Source organism: Somniosus microcephalus, unplaced genomic scaffold, assembly GCF_052327205.1.
Source record: "Somniosus microcephalus isolate GS21.2 unplaced genomic scaffold, FLI_Smic_1.0 unresolved_chr4, whole genome shotgun sequence".
Lineage (NCBI taxonomy): Eukaryota > Metazoa > Chordata > Chondrichthyes > Squaliformes > Somniosidae > Somniosus > Somniosus microcephalus.
The window spans coordinates 4,106,351-4,127,766 of record NW_028225182.1 but is presented as its reverse complement, the minus strand read 5'-3'; the positions used below and the strand labels follow the sequence as shown (position 1 = coordinate 4,127,766).

Here is a 21,416-nt window from a genome sequence, read left to right as displayed (position 1 = left end):
TAGTAGCAGCAGAGGGGACCTGACTCAGTGACCTCCCTCTGTGCTGATCGGCAATGTGTTGCCTCACTTTAAACAACTACTGTCCCACACTGAATGCTCTCAGTCCCTCTTCTCCGCTGCCCTTTTCAAATAATGTCACTGATTCCCCCCGCACACCCCTAATGTGTTCTCTTCCACACCCACACATTGGGGCCGCTCAGCCTCCCCCTGCCTCAACGCGATCAGCGATGTCACCCAGTTTGTAATATTAAACCCGGAACAAGTGCCCCAGAAAGAGAGTCTGTAACCTAAATCTGTAACAGAAAGTACTGGGCTTATTAACGGTGATTCAAGCAATTATTACTCATCTCACAGACTAGAATTACTTTTATACAGTGCTTTATACAATATTTTGTCACGCTGAATTCCTTGATTAAGAATCGTAACCGGATGAGTTCCAGTCGACCACAAGGGACCAGCTATGATTCCTGTATATATATATAGATATCAACCTGAATATGATTAGGGAGCTGTCTAGACCTCATGTCGCAATGGTAGTGCACCTGACTGCAGATCCGGAAGCTGCGTATTCAAATTATGTCGGAGTCACGGTTCCTTTGCAGCTCATATGTGTTTGGATAATTAACATACTAATTGTTATCTCACAACAATGAGAACTTGTATTAGATGTGTTTTTTATATTGGTTCAAGTGATGTAGGTCTCGCTGGCAAGGCCAGCATTTATTGCCCATCCCTGGGGTGGTGGTGAGCCACTGTAGTCGCCTTTCACCACTTACAGATCTGCATCATAGAATCAGAGAATGGATACAGCATAGAAAGAGGCCATTCGGCCCGTCCAGCCCGTGCCGGCTCTCTGCAAGAGCCCTTCAGCTAGTCCCACTTCCCCACCCTCTCTCCATAGCCCTGCACATTTTATTCCTTCAGTTGCTTATCCAATATTTACATGTATCGGTATTATTTATTCATTGATTTGGGTGAATCTGTCTCATTCAAAAATATGTTCTGGCTATTTATTTCTGTCTTACTTTTAAATTACACGCAAATGACCTTATTCGGAACACCGATACACACAAATACATTGATCAATAACACACAGATACATTCACATTTATTCATCACCAGCGCAATGATACACCCAAAATCCATTTAGAAGAATCACAGTTTCAAACACAGATACTTATATATTAATATCCTGAAGTATGTTATAAAAATAAAGAAAATAAATATACAACTGACTCAAGTATTTTTACATGTATGTGTAACCTTTAGGTCGATGACCTTTCGTCATTAATTCTCTATATACATATATAGAACTGGAAGATGCCAGTGCACCGTGTGAGTCTGTGGCTGTTGCACAGCCGGTCTGAGGGAAGTAGAAGAGGCTGGAGCACTTTAAAACGGTTTCGAATGAAGATGGATGCACCCCAATAAATGACAAACTTTGTCAGATACATTGTATATAGATCTCTAAGCCGCAGAGTCATGAAATGCTTTTACTTGTAAACACGCAAAATTAATTTGTATCTAATACAGACAGATTGACTCATTCTAATTACAGTTATTGCGTGACTTTACTTCAGTGTTCCCTAATAGTCTCACGATCAGAATTCGGCACACTTACTGCCCGGGTTCAATGCCCGGTCAGGGAAGTCATTTTTATAACAGTTTTTTATTAAATTAAACTAATTTTGCTTCAACTCTAACACGCAGCTAACCTGGAAAATAGTTTTAATTATTATTAATTAAACGATAATCTTAGTTCATAGAATGACGTAAATGCTAAAGATACATCACTAACATATATTGAGCTTTCTATGTGATGAACTGTTATGCAGATCTCATTTTACACCATGGCCCGGATTTTACGGTGCTTCCGACAGTGAATGCACAGCATAGGCGATTGTACGCCTTCAGAACGACTACACAAGTGCCAGGTATCCGCACGGCCAGAAATTGTGGTCTGTCAGCTTTCGCTTGGACACATCCACTGCATCTGCTGCAACATCACTTTTGCTGTCACAGAGTTGGGCTAACTACTGCCCAGCGAATGCCCACGAAACACTTACACCTGGTAATATCAGGCGAAAGGCCTTCTTTTACCATTGTAAGTGTTAAAATCAATATTAAAATATATTTTAAAAGTGATATAAACATACACTTACATTTAAAATTCGTTTAGGTAAATTTTGTTAAGTTTTAAAATGTTACATTTATATTTCAAAACATTCAATTTGAATTTTAAATCATAGATTCATAGAATCATAGATTGATATGGCACAGAAGGAGGCCATGCAGCCCATTGAGTCTGCACTGGCACTTTGAAAGAGCTCTTCAAATAGTCCCACTCCCCTGCTTTTCCTCATAGTCCTGCAAATTTCTCTTTACAATTATTTATTCAATTCTCTTTTGAAAGTTACTATTGCGTCTGCTTCACCGCCCTTTCAGGCAGTGCATTCCCGATCACAACAACTGGCTGCGGTAAAAAAAATACTCATCTCCCCTCTGGTACCTTTGCCGGTTAGGTTCAATCGGTGTCCTCCAGTTACCGACCCTCCTGCCACTGGAAACAGATTCTCCTTATTTACTCTTATCAAAACATCTTGTAAATTGAAAAACCTCAATTAAATTTCCTCTTCACCTTCTGCAGATAACAATTCCAGCTTCTCAGTCTCACAAAATAACTGAAGCAGCGATTTACTTGTACTTCTTGCAATTTAATATATTGTATTCGCTGCTCACGATACGGTCTCCTCGACATTGAGGAGACCAAACACAGATTGGGCGACTGCTTTGCAGAACATGCCCGCTCAGTCCGTACGGGTGACCCTGAGCTTCTGGTCGCCTGTCACTTTAATTCACCGCTTCACTCCCACTCTGATCTCTCTGTCCTCGGGCTATTGCATTGTTCCAATGGAGCTCAACGTAAGCTCGAGGAACAGCACCTCATCTTTCGATTGGGCACTTTGCAGCCTGCTGGAATCAACATTGAGTTCAACAATTTCACATAATTATCCCTGCCCCCATTTTTCATGCAGTATGATTTTTGCCATTCCCATTTGCAACATTTTAACTTTCCTGCCTCTTACAAAAGTACAGGATGTTCTTTCTATTTCTTCCTCCCCTCCTAACTCCGCCCCCCTGTCTCTGCACCTGCTTAATATCTGTTACATCTCCAACTTTTTCCAGTTCTGATGAAGGGTCCCAGACCTGAAACGTTAACTCTGTTTCTCTCACCACGGATGCTGCCTGGCCTGCTGAGTATTTCCAGTATTTTCTGTTGTTATTTCAGATATCCAGCATCCGCAGTATTTTGCAATTATATTGAAGTCAACTCATCCCTGGGACCACTCGCTCTTTGTGCGTGGCTCTCTTTCTTAGTCTCTATCTGTCTCTCTCTCTTTGTCTCTGCCTCTCTCTTTGTCCCTGTCTCTCTCTCTGTCTGTCTGTCTCTTCTGTCCCTTTCTCACTCTGTTCACAGGTCCATTCTAGTGCTGAGTAAACACGGCAGCGCTCAGTTCCTCGTCAGTATAGTGGTGAGTATCCCCGCCTATCACGCGGGAGACCGGGGTTCAATTCCCCGACGGAGAGGCTTTTTTTTTTAACAAACCCAATTTTTTAACTTCTTCCCAGCTCCTTGAAATGCTCCTTGGAAAAGTTGAACTGGAAAAGTTCAAGTGAAATAATTTTAAAACATTTACTGGCATATGAATAACTGTATAAAAACTTCCTGCACCTGTTCCTCGTTGCAATCGTGCTCTCCTTCTATTTCCCTCTCACTGTTGTGTGGGGCAGAGAGGAGTCATAACGGCACAGAATGAGACCATTGATGGCAGATGGAATATAATGTAGGGAAATGTGAGGTTATTCACTTTGGTAGGAAGAATAGACAAACAGAATATTTTTAAATGGTGCAAAGCTATTAATTCTTTCGTTCTGCAAATGAAAGTTATGGGGTAAGTAATGGTAATTTATACAATTCTAATTTTTTCAAATCAGCTGAATGTAGTCAATTTCATCAGGTTGTGATTTAAAATCTGTGTTATAAATGTCACTTTCCTGACCAGGAATCGAAACCGTGTGGCGGAGGTGAAAGGCCTGGTTTTCTGAATCATTTAAAGGTGATCGCTATGAGCAGCATAGGTTTAAAATCACGGCTACAATTTGTTTCGGTGTAGAAGAAGGGGATTGAATATGACAATAAAATCACCATGCAACGCCCGCGGTGAGAAAGAGGTCGAGCATACAATTAAATTGAGATTGCGAAGTTACCGCTGAGCTAAACCTGACGCCAATCAAAGAATGCGAAACCGCTCAATATAAAGGATGAGTTCATAAACATCAGGCACAGTGCAGTCTGGTCAACGTCAAGCCTCTCTTTCTTATTCAGAGACATGAACGGGAGTCAGACGCCACAAACTTTAATTAAAGGCATAGATACGAGTAATACTTCCAAATCTTTTCACTGTAAAATTATTTCACTTTATTTAATGGCTGACTGCATTGAATCTGAAAATGATCACCATGGGATTTTATGTTGGCTCGACCTCCTTCTCACCGCGGGCGTTGCATGGTGATTTTATTGTCATATTCAATCCCCTTCTTCTACACCGAAACAAATAGTAGCTGTGATTTTAAACCTATGCTGCGTGATTCATAGCGATCACCTTCAAATGATTCAGAAAACCAGTCCTTTCACCTCCGCCACACGGTTTTGAATACTGGTCAGGAAAGTGACTTTTATAACAGATTTTAAATCACAATCTGATGAAATTGACTACATTCAGCTGATTTGAAAAAATTAGAATTGTATAAATTACCATTACTTACCCCATAACTTTCATTTGTAGAACGAAAGAATTAATAGCTTTACTATTTAAAAATATTCTGTTTGTCTATTCTTCCGACCAAAGTGAATAACCTCACATTTCCGACATTATATTCCATCTGCCACCTTATTGCCCGCCCACTCACTTAATCTGTCTCTATCCCATTGTAGGCTCTTTGTGTCCTCCTCACAGCTTACTTTCCCACCTAGCTTTGGATCATCAGAAAACTTGGATACATTACACCCTGCCCCTTCATCTAAGTCAGTAATATAGACTGTAAATAGCTGAAGCATGCACACTTGATCCTTGCGGCACACCACTAGTTATAGCCTGCCAATCTGAAAATCACCCGATAAATCCTGCTCTCTATTTTCTGTCCGTTAACCAATCCTCTATTCTTGCTAATACATTATCTCCAGTCCCATGAGCCCTTATCTTGTGTAACAAGCTTTAACGTGTTTCCTTATCGAATGTCTTTTGGAAATCCTAATATACTGCCTCCACTGGTTCCCCTTATAGTTCCAATGAATGTCTGAAGCAGAACATCCCGTTGTGCGAATGGAGCCTGTTTGTTGGACAATGCTACATGTAAGAAAGGAGTGTGGTAAGGAGATAAGGGAAGTGATACTCTGGTAACAAGGTCGGGTAATAAAAATAGAAAGTGCTGGAAACACTCAACAGGTCAGGCAGCAGCTGTGGAGAGAGAAGCAGATTTAATGTTTCCGGTCGAAAACCTTCCATCAGAAGGTGGGCAGTTGTGTTAGGTTACACTATTAAACGTGCAAATTGTCACGTAGTAGAGGTAAGGAAAAGATATCAAATGTTTGGAACAGATACTTTAGAATTCGATAAAGGTTTGATTAACTTGTATATCGAACTCGGAACTATAACGTGTTGGAGTTCCTCGGCTAAAATTCGCAAAGATTTGTTTAAGAGCTGTTGTTAATTACATGCCTAATTATTGCGGGATTAATAAATCTGACATTTAATGCTGCGAACAATTTTGCTGCACTGCGCGTTCTCCAGCTGTGCTCGGAGCGCCGTCCCCTTCAATCCATCGCTCACAGGGACTGTTCCATTCAGCATTTCTTTTCTCTGGGCCTTGGTGAAATTTCATAGATTGAAAGCGACGCGTCTCAACCCCAAGCTCGTCACCGACATGCTAACCGCTGCACAGCAACCACACACTGCTCCCGTGAGATGGAAGCCCGGGAGATGTTTCAAGCCCGAGTGCAGTTACAAGCAGAACTCATTCAAAGAAAGTCCACATCATTGAGACGCCTGAGACTTTGCACCGAACTCCTTCCCAAAGAGTTGAGATTCATGTGGGGGTCATTTGGGCACATCTTTCCCCACATTACAACACTTCAAAGGGACTTCAATGGGCTTAAAGCGCTTTGGGACGTCCTGAGTTCGTGAAAAGCTGTGTATCAAAGCCAGTGTTTTTTTTTGCAAAAGTTCCAACAGCAAGTTCATAATTCGCGGGCAAAATAAGGGCTCGTCCGGGATCCCTCGCAAGTTTCAACCAATAACCCCGAAGCAAGAATCATACCAATCTAGCGAACTGATAAATTTGACTGGAGATAAGAGGTAAGCATTGTAAAACCATTTTGTTTGTGTGGTTGTTCTTGATGAGCAGAGCACTTAAGACTGAGACAGTGACTTTGTCTATTCGAACTGTCTACTGAAGCGCCGCCCGGGCCCACTGCTACAGTTAATGAGCTGTGTTGAATATTGGATGGGATAAAAATTGATAAAGAGGAGGTACTAGAAAGCTGGCTGTACCAGGACCAGTTGAAATGCATCCTAGGATGCTGAGGGGAGTAAAGGTGGGAATTACGGAGGTGCTGACCATAATCTTCCAATACTCATTGGATATGGGGTGGTGCCAGACGTCTGAAGAATCGCAAATGTTACACCCTTATTGAAAAAAGTGTACAAGGTTCAACCCAGCAACTACACGCCAGTCAGCTTAACGTCGGTAGTGAGGAAGCTTTTAGAAAGGGTAACCCTGCACAAAATGACCAGTCACTTGGACAAGTGTGGATTAATTAAGGAAAGTCTGCTCGGATTCGATAAACGCAAATCGTCTTTTCCCAACTTGATTGCATTTTTTGATGAGGTGAAAGAGAGGGTTGATGAGGGAAATGCAGTTGATGTGGTGGACATGGACTTCCAAAAGGAATTTGATAAAGTGCCACGTAACAGGCTTGCCAGCAAATCTGAAGCCCATGGAATAAAAGGGACAGTGGCAGCATGGATGTCAAATTGGCGAAGTGACAGGAAACAGAGAGTAGTGCTAAACTGTTGTTTCTCTGAATGGAGGAAGGTACACAGTGGTGTTCCCCAGGGGTCGGTACTAGGACCACGGCACTTCTTGACATATATTAATCCTTTGGAGTTAGGTGTCCAGGGCACAATTTCATAATTTGCAGATGATACAAAACTTGGAAGTATAGTGAGCAGTGAGGAGTATAGTGATAGACTTCAAGAGGACATGGATCGGCTGGTGGAACGGGCGGACATGTGGCAGATGAAGTTAAAAACAGAAAAGTGCGAATTGATACATTTTGGTCGGAAGAATGAGGAGAGGCAATATAAACTAAAGGATACAATTCCAAAGTGGTTGCAGGAACAGAGATACCTGGGGGTGTATGTACACAAAACGTTCAATGTGGCAGGACAGGTTGAGAAACCAGTTTAAAAAGCTTACAGTATCCGGGGCTTTATAAATAAAGGCGCAGAGTACAAAAGCAAGGAAGTTATGACGAACCTTTATAAAACACTGGCTCGGCCACAACTGCAGAAATTATGTGTTCCAGAAAATTATATCCCGTGCAATAACTGGTCCCATTAAATTAAACAAAAGTTGCCCCAGATTCCTGGTGACATAAGCAACGAGCATTTTAAACCAGACTCCTGAAATACAATCGGCCTGGAAAATGCGATCGGAAACTCGCCGCTGGCTAACGCCTCTGAATCAAAAAACCAATACGACTTACCTGGTGTCTCCAGAGCTTCGGACTCTTGCTGCCCTGGGCCTGCTGGCATACGCCTGCATAAAGGCCCATGGATCCCAGGGGCACACACGGTTCGCAAGCCTGGGTGTGCTTGTGCACCAGTCGCTGAAGGTAAGCATGCAGGTGCAGCAGGCGGTTAAGAAGGCAAATGGTATGTTGGCTTTCGTAGCGAGAGAATTCGAGTACAGGAGCAAGGATGCCTTGCTGCAGTTGTACAGGGCTTTGGTGAGACCACATCTTGAGTATTGTGTGCAGTTTTGGTCGCCTTATCTGAGGAAGGATGTTCTTGCCATGGAAGGAGTTCAGCGAATATTGACCAGGCTGATACCTGGGATGGCAGGAATGCCATATGAGGAGAGATTGGGAGGATTGGGCTCGTACTCGCTGGAGTTTAGAAGAATGAGAGGGGATCTCATTGAAACTTATAAAATTCTGACAGCACTGGAAAGACTAGATGCAGGAAGGATGTTCCTGATGGTCGGGGACTCCAGAACCAGGGGTCACAGTCTAAGGATAAGGGGTAGGCCATTTAGGACAGACATGAGGAGGAATATCTTCACTCAGAGAGTGGTGAACCTGTCGAATTCTCTACCACAGAAGGCAGTAGAAGCCAATTCATTAAATATATTCAAGAAGGAGTTGGATATATTTCTTCAGGCTAAAGGGATCCAGGTGTATGGGGAGAAAGCAAGTTTAATCAGAGGAATATCCGCAGTCAGGAGCTGAAAAGGAACAAGAGCTGAAAAAACACCAGAAAAAAGATAAGAAATATCAGCAATTGTGATCAACTCTTTAATGTGTGTTGTCGTAGTTTAGTGGTTTAATTGTTGTAATCAACATTCATTAACCGAAAGCGTTGTTTTGGAGAATGGAAGAAATGCTCACAGTAAGGGACAGTCGAAAGTTGAGTAATTTAACTTTAATAATTTGTGAAAGTTTATTCATTGACGAAGATTTATACCCTATCAGAATTTACACACTGTGTATTTTAGGAGTCTGCTTTAAATTGTTCGTTGCTTCTGACACAAGAAAGCTGTTAAATTTATTTCACAGAAAAATAATGTTTCCGCCCGGGCTCGAACCGGGAACCTTTCGCGTGTGAAGCTAACGTGATAACCGCTACATTACGGAAACCTCTGCTTAATTAATCATCGAGAAAGCACTGTTCAGACAAAAGGGACACTACAGAATCGCTGTTTCTGCAATGAATTCCTTTCACTGGTATTTCTCTGACCGAACTGCACAAGTCAAAAATGTTCCTTTCAAACTCATTAAACTGCCGAATTTCCTTCCCTCTGTTTTAACCCAGGAGTTTAAATTGCTCTGCAAACCATGAACCAGGTTCACCTGAATTCCAAGGTGTGTAAGGAAATCAAGCATCAAAACCCCTTTCATTAACCACAGGGATTCAGGCAATTTTCTGATCGCAAAGCGCTTTCTCACCTTGTCAATATCTCTCGTCTATTTGCCGGTGTTTCCCGATTCTGCCTGTCTCTCTGGCTCTGTTTATTCTGTGTGACCACCTGCAGGTTGATTTTGAGCGAATACCTGTGCTTGTGTCTTGTCACATTAAATAAATGAGGAATTGTGGCGCCTCTCTCCCTGACACTGGGGAAAGAGTGAGACAGTCTTTGGAGCAAATGTCTGGTTATTGTGAAACGGCAAAGGAACGAATAATTTTGGAATTACCCGAAAGAACAGTGACCCCGACGTGATTTGAACACGCAGCCCTCTGATCTGCAGTCAGACGAACTACCGTTGCACCACGAGATCCTACAATATAAAACGCGCTGTTTTCATATACACACGTTCCACAAACACTGTTTCATTCCTCCTGCCTTCTCCTGATTCCTCAGTGTCATTCACAGAAGCGCCTGATGCCCTCATTTGTTTAACGTAACAAGCAGACACAAACACAGGTATTTCTTCAAAATCAACCCGCAGGTGGCCACAGACAGAATAAACAGAGCCAGAGAGAAAGACAGAATCGGGAATCTCCGGGAAAGAGACAAGAGATATTGACAAGGGCTAAAGCGCTTTGCGATCAGAAAATTGCCTGAACCCCTGTGGTTAATGAAAGAGATTTTGCTGCTTGAGTTCCTAAAACGCCTTGGGCTTCTGGAGAACTTGTTTCGTAGTTTGCAGAAACGTGGCTCAGACATGCTGTTGCGACCGGGCCGGAGCCAGCAGGTACCTGACTGCAATCAGCGACAATGAAAGATAGTTTCAACGGGCCTGGCTAGATCAGTCTGTAAAGCATAAGACTCTTAGATTTCTGCGTCGTGGGTTCGAGCCCCACATTAGGCGGTATTTTTTTTGTTAAACTTTTATGTTGCTTTCAAAGCGTCATTAATTGAGCGATAACCTTGTTTCGCACAATGAAAGAAATGCGAACTGAGAAAATCCTGCAGATGCTGGAAATCTGAATTGAAACAGAAAATGCTGGAGATACTCAGCAGGTCAGGCAGCTTCTGCGAAGAGAGAAACAGAGTTAACGTTTCAGGTCGATAACCTTTCGTCAGAACTGGAAAAAAGAGGTAATGCAACAGATTTTTAAGCAAGTGTAGGGGATTCTATCAGATCATGGCTGATCTCCTGCCTCAATTCCATTCACCGGTCCTATCGCCATATCCCTTGATGCCCTTACCAGTCAGAAATCTACCGACTTCTGTTTTGAACATAACCAATGACTGAGCCTCGACAGTCCTCTGGGGGAGAGAATTCCAAAGATTCACCACCCTCTGTGTGAAGAAATTTCTTCATCTCTCAGTCCTGAATGGCCTAACCTTTCTCCTGAGGCTGTGGCCCCTGGTTCTAGACTCCCCAGCCAAGGGAAACATTCTCCCAGCATCCAACCGATCAAACCCTGTAATAATTTTGCATGCTTAACGAGATCCCCTCTCATTCTTCCAAATTCAAGAGATTGCAGGCCTAGTTTACTCAATCTCTTCTCATACGAGGTCAGTGACAGTCTTGCAAATGGTGACTTGATATTCGGTAGTGGGGTCATGGTCCAGGCGCAGGTAGGAGGAGGTGTTGGAGAGTTGGCGTACAGCTTCCGTTAGGTCGAGGTCGGTTCGCCAACCGGCAACAGCACCACCCTTGTCAGCAGGTTTTGTGCTTTACTTGTTAACTGTTAACTGTTACCCATATCTCATTTTACACAATATATGGGCTACTCCAGCTCCTAATTCTTTTGTTCTTAGTTGTTATTTCCTCACACAGGAGAGCAATCTCGCCCCTGGACAAGCAGAAGGAGCAAGTTCCAACAAAATGATTCTGCAAACGTGATAACTGCTACACTGTGGAATCGTCTCCACTTTCAGTACCAGGTCAGATGGAAATGTTAAAATTTTTTGAGGATGTAACTGGTAGAATAGATAAGGGAGAACCAGTGGATGTGGTGTATTTGGACTTTCAGAAGGCTTTCGATAAGGTCCCACATAAGAGATTGGCGTGCAAAGTTAAAGCACATGGGATCGGGGGTAAGGTACTGACTTGGATAGAGAACTGGTTGGCAGACAGGAAGCAAAGAATATGTCTAAACGGGTCTTTTTCCAAGTGGCAGGCAGTTACTAGTGGGGTAGGGCAGGGATAAGTGCTAGGACCCCAGCTACTCACAATATATATTAATGATCTAGAAGGTTGAACTAGATGTAATAAGTCCAAGTTTGCAGACGACACAAAGCTGGATGGGCATGTGTGCTGTGAGGAGGATGCAGAGAAACTCCAGTATGATATGGACAGGTTAGGTGATTTAGCAGAAGCATGGCAGATGCAGTATAATGTGGATAAATGTGAGGTTATCAACTTTGGTGGCAAAAACAGGAAGACAGCTTATTATCAGAATGTCAATAGATTGGGAAAAGGGGAACTGCAATGAGACCTGGGTGTCCGTGTGCAACAATCGCTGAAGGTAAGCATGCAGGTGCAGCAGGTGGTTAAGAAGGCAAATGTTGGCCTTTATAGTGAGAGGTTTCGAGTACAGGAGCAAGGATGTCTTGCTGCAGTTGTACAAGGCCTTGCTGAGGCCATACCTTGAGTACTGTGTGCAGCTTTGGTCACCTTATCTGAGGAAGGATGTTCTTGCCATGGAGGGAGTGCAGCGAAGATTCACCAGACTGATACATGGGATGGCAGGAATGACGTATGAAGACAGATTGAGATGATTAGGCTTAAATTCGCTAGATTTTAGAAGAACGAGAGGGGATCTCATTGAATCTTACAAAATTCTAACAGACTAGACACACTAGATGCAGGAAGAATGATCCCGATGGTGCGGGAATCCAGAACCAGCGGTCACAGTCTAAGGATAAGGGGTAAGCCACTTATGGCTGAGATGAGGAGGAATTTCTTCACCCAGAGAGTGGTGAACCTGTTGAATTCTGTAACACAGAAGGCCGTTGAGGCCAATTCATTAAAAATATTCAAGAAGGAGTTATATATATTTCTTAAGACAAAAGACAAAAAGGGATAATGGGAGAAAGCAGGGACAGGGTACTGAATGTGGATGATCAGCCATGATCTCATCAAATGGCGGAGCAGTCTCGAGGGGCCGAATGGCCTACTCCTGCTCCTATCTTCTATGTTTCTATGTGAATGGAGCAGGTGAACTGCTGAATCCTACTTTAAAGCGATGTCCCAATGTCTTTACAGTGGTGTGAAAATAAATGAGTTCCGCTTGGTAATTAAAAGTAAAGACTGTCAGAAGTGGGATTCGAACCCACGCCTCCAAAGGAGACTGCGATCTAAACGCAGCGCCTTAGACCGCTCGGCCACCCTGACTTGTTCCGTTAATTTCTGCAACTCATCACTTCCGGATGAAGAACGTTTCCGTCCGGGTGCTTGTTCAATGCTGATGAAGGCTCAGTGACCGGGATATCATCTCCCCCGTGGTTTTCTTGAGCTTGTGCTCGGTGTTTGTGGAGGTTTGTGCTGGGTCCCTCGTACCTTGCAGCTCCAGGGATGGGCAGTAACAATCTGAGCTCTGGAGCTGGGGAAAAGCGAATAATTAATGGATTTAACCCAGGGGTTTAAATTGTTCTGCAAACCATGAACCAGGTTCATCTGAATTCCAAGGTGTGTAAGGAAATCAAGCATCAAAAGCCCTTTCATTAACCACAGGGATTCAGGCAATTTTTTGATCGCAAAGCGCTTTCTCACCTTGTCAATATCTCTCGTGTATTTGCCGGTGTTTCCCGATTCTGCCTGTCTCTCTGGCTCTGTTTATTCTGTGTGACCACCTGCAGGTTGATTTTGAGCGAATGTCTTGTCACATTAAATAAATGAGGAATTGTGGCGCTTCTCTCCCTGACACTGGGGAAAGAGTGAGACAGTCTTTGGAGCAAGTGTCTGGTTATTGTGAAACGGCAAAGAAAACAATAATTCTGAAATTACCCGGAAAAACATTGACCCCGACGTGATTTGAAAACGCAGCCTTCTAATTCGGAGTCAGACGCGCTACCGTTGCGCTACGAGCTCCTACATTTTAAACTGCCCTGTTTTTATATACACACGTTCCACAAACACTGTTTCATTCCTCCTGCCTTCTCCTGATTCCTCAGTGTCATGCACAGAAGCGCCTGATGCCCTCATTTGTTTAACGTAACAAGCAGACACAAACACAGGTATTCCTTCAAAATCAACCCGCAGGTGGCCACAGACACAATAAACAGAGCCAGAGAGAAAGACAGAATCGGGAATCTCCGGGAAATAGACAAGAGATATTGACAAGGACTATTGCGCTTTGCGATCAGAAAATTGCCTGAACCCCTGTGGTTAATGAAAGGGATTTTGCTGCTTGAGTTCCTTACACGCCTTGGGCTTCTGGAGAACTTGTTTCGTAGTTTGCAGAAACGCGGCTCAGACATGCTGTTGTGACCGGGCCGGAGCCACCAGGTAACTGACTGCAATCAGCGACAATGAAATTCAGTTTCAACCGTCCCGGCTAGCTCAGTCGGTAGAGCTTGACACTCTTAATGTCTGGTTCGTGGGTTAGAGCCCCACATTAGGCGCTATTTATTTTGTTAAACTTTTATGTTGCTTTCAAAGCGTCATTAATTGAACGATAACCTTGTTTTGCACAATGAAAGAAATGCGAACTGAGAAACTGCTGCAGATGCTGGAAATCTGAATTGAAACAGAAAATTCTGGAGATACTCAGCAGGCCAGGCAGCTTCTGCGAAGAGAGAAACAGAGTTAACGTTTCAGGTCGATAACCTTTCGTCAGAACTGGAAAAAAGAGTTAATGGAACAGATTTTTAAGCAAGTGTCGGGGATTCTATGAGATCATTGCTGATCTCCTGCCTCAATTCCATTCACCAGCCCTATCGCCATATCCCTTGATGCCCTTACCAGTCAGAAAGCTACCGACTTCTGTTTTGAACATACCCAATGACTGAGCCTCCACAGCCCTCTGGGGTAGAGAATTCCAAAAAAAACCACCCTCTGTGTGAAGAAATTTCTTCTCTTCTCAGTCCTGAATGGCCTAACTTTATCCTGAGGCTGTGGCCCCTGGTTCTAGACTCCCCAGCCAAGGGAAACATTCTCCCAGCATCCAACCGATCAAACCCTGTAATAATTGTGCATGCTTAATGAGATCCCCTCTCATTCTTCCGAATTCAAGAGATTGCAGGCCTAGTTTACTCAATCTCTTCTCATACGAGGTCAGTGACAGTCTTGCAAATGGTGACTTGATATTCGGTAGTGGGGTCATGGCCCAGGCGGAGGTAGGAGGAGGTGTTGGAGAGTTGGCGTACAGCTTCCGCGAGGTAGAGGTCGGTTCGCCAAACAGCAACAGCACCACCCTTGTCAGCAGGTTTTGTGCTTTGCATGTTAACTGTTAACTGTTACCCATATCTCATTTTACACAATATATGGGCTACTCCAGCTCCTAATTATGTTGTTCTTAGTTGTTATTTCCTCATACAGGAGAGCAATCTCGCCCCTGGACAAGCAGAAGGTGCAAGTTCCAACAAAATAATTCTGCAAACGTGATAACTGCTACACTGTGGAACCGTCTCCACTTTCAGTACCAGGTCAGATGGAAATGTTAAAATTTTTTGAGGATGTAACTGGTAGAATAGATAAGGGAGAACCAGTGGATGTGGTGTATTTGGACTTTCAGAAGGCTTTCGATAAGGTCCCACATAAGAGATTGTCGTGCAAAGTTAAATCACATGGGATCGGGGGTAAGGTACTGACTTGGATCGAGAACTGGTTGGCAGACAGGAAGCAAAGTGTATGTCTAAACGTGTCTTTTTCCAAGTGGCAGGCAGTTACTAGTGGGGTAGGGCAGGGATAAGTGCTAGGACTCCAGCTACTCACAATATATATTAATGATCTAGAGGGTTGAACTAGATGTAATAACTCCAAGTTTGCAGACGACAGAAAGCTGGGTGGGCATGTGTGCTGTGAGGAGGATGCAGAGAAACTCCAGTATGATATGGACAGGTTAGGTGATTTAGCAGAAGCATGGCAGATGCAGTATAATGTGGATAAATGTGAGGTTATCAACTTTGGTGGCTAAAACAGGAAGACAGCTTATTATCAGAATGTCAATAGATTGGGAAAAGGGGAACTGCAATGAGACCTGGGTGTCCGTGTGCACCAATCGCTGAAGGTAAGCATGCAGGTGCAGCAGGTGGTTAAGAAGGCAAATGTTGGCCTTTATAGTGAGAGGTTTGAGTACAGGAGCAAGGATGTCTTGCTGCAGTTGTACAAGGCCTTGGTGAGACCATACCTTGAGTATTCTGTGCAGCTTTGGTCACCTCATCTGAGGAAGGATGTTCTTGCCATGGAGGGAGTGCAGCGAAGATTCACCAGACTGACACATGGGATGGCAGGAATGACATACGAAGACAGATTGAGATGATTAGGCTTATATTCGCTAGAGTTTAGAAGAACGAGAGGGGATCTCATTGAAACTTACAAAATTCTAACAGGACTAGATACACTAGATGCTGGAAGAATGATCCCGATGGTGCGGGAATCCAGAACCAGCAGTCACAGTCTAAGGATAAGGGGTAAGCCACTTAGGGCTGAGATGAGGAGGAATTTCTTCACCCAGAGAGTGGTGAACCTGTTGAATTCTGTACCACAGAAGGCAGTTGAGGCCAATTCATTAAATATATTCAAGAAGGAGTTAGATATATTTCTTAAGGCTAAAGAGATAAAGGGATATGGGGAGAAAGCAGGGACAAGGTACTGAATGTGGATGATCAGCCATGATATCATTAAATGGCGTAGCAGGCTCGAGGGGCCTATCTTCTATGTTTCTATGTGAATGGAGCAGTTGAACTGCTGAATCCCACTTTTGAGGGATGTCCCAAAGTGCTTGACAGTGGTGTGAAATTAAATGAGTTCCGCTTTGTAATTAAAAGTAAAGACTGTCAGAAGTGGGATTGGAACCCACGTCGCCAGAGAAAACTGCGATCTGAACGCAGCACCTTAGACTGCTCGGCCATCCTGACTTCTTCCGTTAATTTCGGCATCTCATCCCTTCCACATGAAGAACGTTTCCGTCCGGGTGCTTGTTCAATGCTGTTGAAGGCTCAGTTACCGGGATATCATCTCCCCCGGGGTTTTCCTGAGCTTGTGCTCGTTGTATGGGGAGGTTTATTCCATGTCCCTGGAATCTTGCAGCTCCAGGGATGGGCAGCAACAATCTGAGCTCTGGAGCTGGGGAAAAGCGATTAATTAATGGGTTTGTTTTCGGGCCTGAAATGCGGCTTAGATCTGTTGGTATTAACCGAGGCCGGGGCTGCGAGATATTTCAGTTTGTTCACGTTTAACCAGAGGAATATCCGCAGTCAGGAGCTGAAAAGGACCAAGAGCTGAAAAAACACCAGAAAAAAGATAAGAAATATCAGCAATTGTGATCAACTCTTTAATGTGTGTTCTGGTAGTTTAGTGGTTTAATTGTTTTAATCAACATTCATTAACCGAAAGCGTTGTTTTGCAGAATGAAAGAAATGCTCACAGAAAGGGACAGTCGAAAGTTGAGTAATTTAACTTTAATAATTTGTGAAAGTTTATTCATTGCCGACGATTTATACCCTATCAGAATTTACACACTGTGTATTTTAGGAGTCTGCTTTAAATTGTTCGTTGCTTCTGACACAAGAAACCTGTTAAATTTATTTCACAGAAAAATAATGTTTCCGCCCGGGCACCTTTCGCGAGTGAGGCAAACGTGATAACCGCTACACTACGAAAACCTCTACTTAATTCAGCATCGAGAAAGCACTGTTCAGACAGAAGGGACAATGCAGAATCGCTCCTTCTGCAATGATTTCCTTTCACTGGCATTTCTCTGACCGAACTGCACAAGTCAAAAATGTTCCTTTCAAACTCATTAAACTGCCGAATTTCCTTCCCTCTGGTTTAACCCAGGGGTTTAAATTGTTCTGCAAACCATGAACCAGGTTCACCTGAATTCCAAGGTGTGCAAGGAAATCAAGCATCAAAAGCCCTTTCATTAACCACAGGGATTCAGGCAATTTTCTGATCGCAAAGCGCTTTCTCACCTTGTCAAAATCTCTCGTGTGTTTTTCGGTGTTTCCCGATTCTGCCTGTCTCTCTGGCTCTGTTTATTCTGTGTGAGTACCTGCAGGTTGATCTTGAGCGAATACCTGTGCTTGTGTCTTGTCACATTAAATAAATGAGGAATTGTGGCGCTTCACTCCCTGACACTGGGGAAAGAGTGAGACAGTCTTTGGAGTAAGTGTCTGGTTATTGTGAAACGGCAAAGAAAACAAAAATTCTGAAACTACCCGGAGAAACAATGACCCCGACGTGATTTGAACACGCAGTTTTACAAACCGATTGAGACGCGGTGCCGTTGACGCCACGAGAGTTTATAGGCCCAATGTACTGAATCTCTCCTCATAGGACAATCTTATCATCATTGAAAACAATCAGGTTTGATTCCCAGTCAGGGATTTCAGTTCTGACAAAGACCTTTGAAGTCTGTGAGAACCTTAATAATTTTATTAAAACCAACAAAAATGTGTGTTGCACACTGAAGGAAATTGTAACATGTTTGCCGGGTGACAGTCAAACTTTAATAACTTTCGTCAGAGATTCATAGATTTATAACAAAAGGCGCCTGCTTTACTCAGCGTTTCCGTAGTGTAGTGGTTATCACGTTCGCCTAAAATCCGAAAAGTCCCTGATTCGAAAACGGGCGAAAACATTTTGTAAATCATCTTCATTCAAATCGTAGAAAAATGGATCAATTCCCATTTGTTATGCAAAGTAACAAAGTCCTGTTACATTTGTGTTATTCTGTACAGTTGTGCACACACACAGAACACGACGGTGTCGCTCGCTCACTTCCGTTTCCAGCCCTGACCGTGCAGACAGCCCCTCTCAAAGCTACACAATCCGGCTGCTTTCAGTTGAATTGTGAAAGATTATTCAAGGATCCTGCAGCTTCACTTCGGTTCACAACAGCAGATCTAAGCCGCGTTTCTGCAAGCCACAAACCATGTTTTCCAGAATTCCAAGGTGTATCCGGAACTCAAACATTAAACTTTCCTTCATTAACCTCAGTGGTTCAGGCAATTTTCTCTGATTCTATAAAACGTTGTTAAAGTTTGACTGTCATCCGTTATACATGTTAACAATTCCTGCAGTGTGCAACAAAATGTTGTAGGTGGATTATTGATAATAGAAACAATTATGAAGTGTCTCACAGACTTCAATGATCCCTTAATAACGTTGGTTAACTAAAATATATCAATCGCAGGTAAAAATGAGCGATTCATGATGCATCTTTGAACGAGCTATCCAATCAGTCCCACTCCGCAGGTCGTCCCCCATAGCCCTGCTGACACTCCTGCCAGTGGAAACTTTTTCCCCCATAATTTTGATCACCTCTATTAAATCTCCGCTGACCAGTGATTAATGGAGTTCAACGCGGGCAAGTATCAGATCATCCACTTGGGGCCGAGCAAAGATCGGTCAGTGTGTGGTCTGAAAACATCATGTGAGAGAATAGGTTCTTTCTGTGAAGTAGCCGGTCCCGTTAAATTTTACAAATGTTGCCCCAGATCGCTGCTCTCTCAAGCAATGAACATTTTAAACCACTCTCCTAAAATGCAATGTGTAAAATGAGATATGAGTTATCAGTTCAGGAGATGCAAAGAGCAAAATAAATGAATGAAGTTTCGACTGTCCCTCAGTAACCATATTATCATGTCTTTCATTCAGCAAAATAAAGTTACCGGTTAATTAATGGTGATTAAAGCAGTTCTTATTTATTCACATTAGATGCATGTAATTAATTTAATAAAATTACATCGCATTCATGAATAAGAAACGGTGATATCAAAATTTCTTCCCTAACCGGGAATCGAACCCAGCTCGCGATACTGATAGGAATACGTTATTGAATCATTTAATGGTGCCTCAAAAAATATCACACTGCTAAATTAAAATCACTGCTTTAATGTGTTTCGGTGTTGAAGGGGATTGAAAAAAGCCCAGACTGCGCCCGCGGTGAGACAGAGTTCGAACTTACAAAGAAGTTGGTGCTGTGAAGCAACAGCTGGGCGAAAGCTGACACCGATTAAAGGACGAGAAACCGCTCAAGAAAAAGGATGAGCTCACAAACCTTAATTTCTGTATTCTGTGTAAAAGGACTCCCAAATTCTTGAATATACTCAATGACTGAGCATCCACTGCCCTCTGAGGTTGAGAATTGCAAAGATTCACAAGCCTCTGAGTGAAGAAATATCTCCTCATCTGAGTCTCAAATGGCCGGCCCCTTATCCTGAGACTCTGCCTCCTAGTTCGAGACTCTCCAGCCAGGGGAAACAACCTCTCATCTTCTACCGTTTCAAGACCTCCAAGAAAATTGTACCTTTCAATGACAACACATCTCGTTCTTCTAAACTCCAGAGATTATAGGCCCAATCTACTCAATCTCTCCTCATAGGACAATCCAATCATCATTGAAAACAATCAGGTTTGATTCCCAGTCAGGGATTTCAGTTCTGACAAAGACAATTGAAGTCTGTGAGAATCTTATTAATTGTATTAAAACCAACAAAAATGTGTGTTGCACACTGAAGGAAATTGTAACATGTTTGCTGGGTGACAGTCAAACTTTAATAACTTTCTTCATAGATTCATAGATTTATAGCCAAAGGCGACTGCTTTATCATGCGTTTCCGTAGTGTAGTAGTTATCACGTTCACTTAACACGCGAAAAGTCGCCGGTTCGAAACCGCGGGGCAACATTTTGTAAATCATGTTCATTTATGTCGTAGAAAATGGATCAATTCGCATTTGCTATGCAATGTAACAAAGTCCTGTTACATTTGTGTTATTCTGTACAGTTCTGCACACACACAGAACACGACGGCGTCGCTCGCTCACTTCCGTTTCCGGACCTGACCGTGCAGACAGTCCCTCTCAAAGCTGCACATTCCGGCTGCTTTCAGTTGAATTGTGAAAGATTATTCAAGGATCCTGCAGCTTTACCTCGGTTCACAACAGCAGATCTAAGCCGCGTTTCTGCAAACTACAAACCATGCTTTCCAGAATTCCAAGGTGTATACGGAACTCAAACATTAAACTTCCCTTCATTAACCACAGGGGTTGAGGCAATTTTCTCTGATTCTATAAAACGTTATTAAAGTTTGACTGTCATCCGTTATACATGCAGTGTGCAACAAAATGTTGTGGGTGGATTATTGACAATAGAAAAATTATGAAGTGTCTCACAAACTTCAATGATCCCTTAATAACGTTGGTTAACTAAAATCTATCAATTGCAGGTTAAAATGAGCAATTCATGATGCATCTTTGAACGAGCTATCCAATCAGTCCCACTCCGCAGGTCGTCCCCCATAGCCCTGCTGACACTCCTGCCAGTGGAAACTTTTTCCCACATAATTTTGATCACCTCTATTAAATCTCCCCTGACCAGTGATTAATGGAGTTCAACGCGTTCAAGTGTCAGATCATCCACTTGGGGCCTAGCAAAGATTGGTCAGTGTGTGGTCTGAAAACATCATGTGAGAGATTAGGTTTTTTCTGTGAAATAGCCGGTCCCGATAAATTTTACAAATGTTGCCCCAGATCGCTGATCTCTCAAGCAATGAAGATTTTAAACTATTCTCCTAAAATGCAATGTGTAAAATGAGATATGGGTTAACAGTTCAGGAGATGCAAAGAGCAAAATAAATGAATGAAGTTTCGACTGTCCCTCAGTAACCATATTATCATGTCTTTCATTCTGCAAAATAAAGTTACCGGTTAATTAATGATGATTATAGCAGTTCTTATTTATTCACATTAGATGTATGTAATTAATTTAATAAAATTACATCGCATTCATGAATAAGAAACGGTGATATCAAAATTTCTTCTCTAACCGTGAATCGAACCGAGCTCGCAACACTGAAAGGATACGTTAAGTTGAATTATTTAATGGTGCCTCGAAAGATGTCACGCTGCTAAATTAGAGTCACTGCTTTAATGTGTTTCGGTGTTGAAGGGGATTGAAAAAAGCCCAGACTGCGCCCGCGGTGAGACAGATTTCGAACTTAAAAAGAAGTTA

General features: G+C 42.9%; 2 non-coding genes across 2 annotated transcripts; both read right to left on the bottom strand.

Annotated features, from left to right (window-relative positions):
- Positions 1-8,907: 8,907 nt before the first annotated feature.
- Positions 8,908-8,980, bottom strand: trnav-cac (transfer RNA valine (anticodon CAC)). The gene has a single exon. It is a non-coding gene; the product is annotated as a tRNA-Val (tRNA).
- A 3,568-nt stretch (positions 8,981-12,548) lies between these two features.
- trnal-uag (transfer RNA leucine (anticodon UAG)) lies at positions 12,549-12,631 on the bottom strand. Its single transcript has one exon. It is a non-coding gene; the product is annotated as a tRNA-Leu (tRNA).
- Between the last annotated feature and the right edge of the window lie 8,785 nt (positions 12,632-21,416).